The sequence below is a fragment of the Podarcis pityusensis genome (assembly GCF_964106645.2).
Source record: "Podarcis pityusensis genome assembly, chromosome: 9".
Taxonomy (NCBI): domain Eukaryota; kingdom Metazoa; phylum Chordata; class Lepidosauria; order Squamata; family Lacertidae; genus Podarcis; species Podarcis pityusensis.
In genome coordinates, this window is record NC_138034.1 from 32,156,653 (window position 1) to 32,162,893 (window position 6,241).

The following is a 6,241-nucleotide window of genomic DNA, read 5'->3' on the forward strand; positions in this document are numbered from 1 at the left end:
CCTAGAGACTAGCTTGTGTTAGATTACTAACGAGTTAAACAAGTAACAAATAACCAATCTGCACTCCCCCCGCCACAAGCTTTTTTTTCAAATGCTCCAGCCTTAAGAAGGGGAACACATCTTTTAATTTTTTGTCCTAAATGGCCTGCCACAGTTCTGTGACTGAGTTTTGTCAATTACTCTTCAGGGAACTGAAAATGACAGGGCTCATTCACAGTGCTGAGGGAGAGAAAGGCGCCTGGGTTTATGGAATACAGTATAGGTGGACATATACCGAATTCACAAGCAGTTTATCAGATACATGAATAACCAGGCAGACAATATTAAGAGCTGTTTGTTCACAAGTTACTCATATTGAGGAGCGGTCCAATGTCAAAAGCTTTATATGACCATAAATATAGGCCAATAGGTGGTGATGCTGGAGTATAGCAGAAACCAGACTAGCAAGATCACTTTGACCAGGGTGGTGGTGGTTGTTTTTCCAATCAAGGGGTATATAATTTGTATGAAATAAAGTAAATAAATTCCTTCTTCTGTCAAGGCAACACAGTAAAATGGAGAGCTGCTCCTGAGAACTGATGCCAGGGTTCTCAGTTTGAGACCCCTGCTGCTTTAAGCACAAAGCACCAAAATGAAAAGTAAAGAAAATCATATTCACAAAAATCAGGCACTCTGCTGGATGTCTTACAGGAGTGTTTCCAGTATGGGCATTTGAATTTTGAATGGGAACATTTGCCTATAATGCAAGCATTTCTATAATCCAGAATTCAGTTTGAATCTGCTTCCCACAACCAGGGATACAACAAAAATGAATTATGATTATGGACACCAGAATTCCATCACAAGATTCCTTGTGGAGCCCATTTTACATTTCCTGTATCTCTTGCTATACATTTGCACCATTGTGCTACCATGACATCTCTGGATGTTGCTGGGCAATTCACCATGTTTATTTAGTCAAGCTGCTCTTAGCATTGGACAATGAATCGCATAATACTTCTTTCTCTGCGTAGTCTTGCAGTGAAGAAAATACAAAGAACAAAAATGTTTGGGGGTTTTTTACACTCTTACTGCAATGCAGCAGTGAACTATATTCTGTTTTCTTGAAAGGGTTTTTTGTTTGGAGTTGGATTCACCATTTCTTTTTTGCTTCAAAATGTACTTGGAAGTGGGGAAAGCAAGGAAGTAGGAAAGCTTTAAAATTGCAATTAGCGAATTGTGAAAACACAGAAGTCTCCCATCTCCAGTTTAGGTTTCTGTCACATTGACAAAACTAAACACAGGCAGTCTGTTTTCTCCTTAGAAAAGCATTGTAAGCTGTTTATTGTTTGCAATCTATGCGGTCACCATAGAAATCGGCACAAATGCCAAGGAAATCTTCACCCATCTTATTTTGATCACCTCTATTCCACTGGATCTTTGAGAACAATTAATTGCCCAGAGCGGCTGAGAAGCATTTGTTTTCTAGGGTGTGAAAGGAGATGTTTTCACAGCAGCCAAGCTGTAATTTGGCACCAAAATCTTTCTGTAAGTGAATCGTACAGCGTGTAATATATAAACAAGCTGTGTGTGTGTGTGAGAGAGAGAGTGCTTAACATTTTTAATGCCCTCTTGAGAAATGATAGAAAGCGGTTCCTGGGAACAGTAAGAAAAGCTGTCAGGAAACAAAGATCATTGATTTCCTTCAGAGATGACTTATGATCAGAGAGATGTGCTTTGAATAGGAAAGCAGCACCATGAAGGCCCTGCATTCCCTAATGTCTCTTGTGAGACTTGAGCCACACTCATTCATTGAAAACATCTTTGTAAATTAGGGAGTCCTGCTTGTTACACCTACTGATCTCAAATCTACTCCTTACACATCAATCCAATTGAGAATCTGTTTCATCACAAACAAGAGGCTGGTCTTCTTATACAAGGACATGAAGAATATGCTGCTGTGAAGGTTTGTGAAAGAGGTTTATATTTTCACAATGGATGAGAAGGTCTGTACTGGGGTGGGGGTGTGTGGATAATGTGAAGCTCAAGACCAATTCATGTGGTAAGAAGTACTGGAAGACTGTGAGACCATAATCTAGCCAAAGGGAAGCACTTTGGAGTCCTGTTGATTTCAACAGCCATGTGAAAGACAGTTAAGCTCCTACATAACTCTCTCCCACTGAAATCAATGTCCCAGAGAAGGCATTTAACTTTTATCGTGCTCTATGTGCAATGGACTCAGGCTTACAGCCAGCAGCCATAATGATAAATACAGCCTCCAGTCCTCCAGGTGAGAGAGTTATTAATACCCAGCACACATGTATACGGCCCAATGTACACATTATGTTGTGCACATGGTGGTAGCCAAACACAAAGAATCCTAGGAATTGCAGTTGGTTCAGGGAACTAGCCTCAATGACCTACAATTCCCAGTACCCTTAACAACCAGCTACAGTTCACAGGAGTCTCCATCACTGTTAAAGTGGTGTAAGAGTGCTTTAAACATATGTGGTGGCAGTCAACTATGTTTTACACAGAACGGACCCATTGGAATGAATGGCCCTAACTTAGTCATGTCGCTTAATTTCAATGGGTCTACTCTGAGCATAACTTAGTTGAATACCACCACATCTTCCGGGCTCAGAAACAGCTCTGACGCTGGCTCCAGCCTCCCCACTGGGTAAGCTGGGCATGAGCATTGCTTTCAGGTTCTAGTTTCTTCTGATCCATCCAAATCACTAGTTGAATTGGAAGGTGTAGTATAACATTAAAGTAATGGTATTTCTACCCCCTGCAGACTAGAAGCTCAAGCAGATTTACCTTCCCAGCGGATTTATGGTAAAGGTGGAATAACACCTGCTCAGAGGTGTTAATACTATCCTCAGCAGAAGATAAATCTGATGCTTAGGTGATCATCCCCTTAGTCTTTTATTTTTTTCATACGGTCCTAAGCAATATTTCTTTTTCAACCTTTAGGAGTTAACAAGATGCTCTGCTAAACTAATCATTGTTGCATATCACTCCAATCTCCAAGCGGTATGGGGTTCCAGGGGCTCCAAATGCTCACCTACGGTTCGGTTTCCTTGGAATGAGGGACAGCGGAGACTGTGGTGTCTTTATGGTATATGGTTTATTTACACAAATATGCAACCTGAGCCTAAGATGGAGGGGCTCACAGCATTAACACCAAAGAAGATCTTGCTTCTCCCATAGTCACAGCCATGCGTTCAAACAGAAATGAAGCATGACTCTCATTCTCTGGCTTCTGCCTGCAGCCTGCTTCCAGCTCTCACACACAAGTCCTTGGCTTTTGTCTTTCTCACTACTAGCCAGGTGAGGGAGGGGGCCCATCCATTTGGCTTCTGGCACAAAGCCACTTCCATTGTTATACTAACGTCTATGCTTAGGCCTATTAACTCACCTAGAAGCTGGCCTGGCTACTTCAACAATTGAATCCTCCATTAGATTTTAACCCTTGCTGGATTTAGGACCCAAGAATTACAAGGGACTCAGGCAAATAACATCAATATATTTAAGAAGAGTATGAAAACAACAACAACACACACACAGTCTAATGAGAGCAATTATTTTATTTATTATTCCCATGAATCTTCTGGCTTAAACAGCGGCATCACTTTTCGGATGGGTAAAAATGGTAAATCAAACACAGTCCTTCTATATAATATAGAGAAAGCCCTGTTGGGTAAGATTTGTTGTTAACAGGGCCCTCTCTGAGGGGCAGAACCCTTGAATATTTAAATTATTTAACTAGAACTTTGTCTCAACTAAAACACCATTACAAACGTGTTGAATAGAGCTGAACTGAAGAAAAAGAAAAATCCCAAAAACTTTCTCTCATACACCCCTCCAGAAAAAGACGGCCATTTTGCTTCTTTTTCTCTGAATACACGCCACCTTTTAATTTTTTTGGCAGCAAACACAATTTTTCCCCTCCCCCACAACAATGCCCTGGAATGATGTTAGGTCAGGCTGCAAAATGGCTGCCAACGGAGATTTCTTCCAGGTCACCTATTTATTGAGCATTTGTTCTGATTAGTTTGTGGGGGAGTTGGACAGCCGGCTCCGCATCAAGCATTAGCCCAGTTTCCAGTGCATTTCCTTATCGCAAAAAGTCTGATCTTTGGGGTCTGATCTGCTGGTCCCACTCATAGTGGCAGCAAATACAAAACACTGAAAAAAGAGAGACACTGTACAATTGCTAATAGCAAGCCCTATGCTCTGAGAAACTGTTAGAGAATTCTTCTCCACCATCCCAGAGAAAGGCAGTGAAACGATCCCCTCAAATTCTCTGCCCACAAGTAGGATGGAGAATTTCAAGGTCATTTTGTACTCTATTGTGAAACACTGCCAAAGACTTGCCATAACATCTAGTAACCTGCCAGCAGTTTCTGCTACACATCAGGCAACCAGCTGTGCCTTGAGCTGCTTAACTATGCCGAAGGGCTTCCAATTATCACTGCCTCTAGGGGCAAGTGCTTCTGGCACCTGGAGAAATCCCCAACCCTCCTCACCTCTTTCACAACATCCTGGCTTCAGTTCAATCCACAACAATGAATAATTACCCCAAGGTGGCACAAAAAGCCCTCTGCTGCAGCAGAATGCGTGCATGATAAAATACAGGGATCAGCAAGGTTTGTTCCGGCAGTAAAGGAACGATCACACAGGTGAGTTTGCAATGGTATCTAGCTATCTAGCCTCTTCCACAACCCATGGAGGACTCAACAGAGCTGGAGAAGGCTAACTGGGGTCTGCAGCTTCATTTCTACAACTTTGCATAGGAAGAATAATATACAGTGGTACCTTGGTTTACAAACTTAATCCGTTCCGGAAGTCCGTTCTTAAACCAAAGCATTCTCAAACCAAGGCAGGCTTTCCCATAGCAGTGGGGGACTCAATTTACAAATGGAACACACTCAACAGGAAGCAAAACATGTTCTTATTCCAAGGCAAAGTTCACAAACCAAAACACCTACTTCTGGGTTTGCAGCGTTCTTAATCCAAGCTGTTAATAAACTAAGCTGTTCTTAAACCAAGGTGCCACTGTGCATTGTTTTAAACCATCCCCAGATTAGTGATGACCATATAAGGGGTGGAGGTCTTATCCCTGTGGTTTGTTAAAACTATATATATTAAACAAGCAAGCTGTACTCAGTACTAAACTATTGAAATTAGTGTACATGCAGCTTAACACCACTGTAAAGCTGATTTCTGATACAGTTCCAAGAATAAGATGGTAAAAAAGAAACAACAAAATTACCAGCTGTTCCCATCCTTTCTTCAATATCAATAATCCATCCTTATTCTGCTCCCACTACACCCATCCCCATGGCCCTGACCCCAAATAAAATCCACTTCAGCTCCACTTTGCTTAAGCGTTAAAAGCACCTGATAATAAAATCATAGGCGGCAGAACAGCCCCCCTCTAGACACACCCACACGCCATGCTGTCCACATGTTTGGGAGCACCTTCGAACACAGGTAGGCTGTCCCTGAGAGCTGGAACTTGAAGCACTCAGGGTTCAAGTTCATGGGGACACCCTAGTCATGTTTGGTAGGCTGCTTCCAAATGCATATACATTGCACAGTGCAGAGATGAGCAGAACCGAACACACACTACTTCATTCCCTTTCCTGGCATGAATCATCATTGCCTATTTTGATTCCCCAATTATTGCTGCATTCTCTTGCTTCTCTATCTTTCTTGTAACTGCTTTCCCAGCTCATCTGGCTCACAAAGGTTTTACCCTCAATACGTCCTCTTTCCTGGTAGAATGAACAGTCTTGCATGGCGAATGAGTCACCTCTTGCTGACGGTCCCCACCTAAGTGGGGGGAGGTTCCTTAGTAGGTTGCCAGTGACTATGATGGCTAGGCACAGATCTAGTTAAGCCAAAAGCACAATGAGGTAAGGCCAGTCCTCTTTCTTTGGATTTCAGCAGGGATACTGAGACTTTTTAGTGTCAATCCAAAATCTGGGCAGTTTGGATTGTGGGTGCTATTATTGGTCTCAGTGCCTTAGTACCCCACATAGCCTTCTCACTTGACATTTGCACTAACACTAGACTATGATTGTGTAGTGCCATTATATTATGGTTTACTGCAGATGTTGGCAACCTAAGGCCCATGGGCCAGAAGTGGCCCATGAGGGTTGCTTAACCAGCCCATGAGCCACCCCCGAACCAAGCCGCCTGCTCAGCGAGTCCCTGCACGCTGTGCTAAACCAGCCCAGCGTGGTGCAGGGAC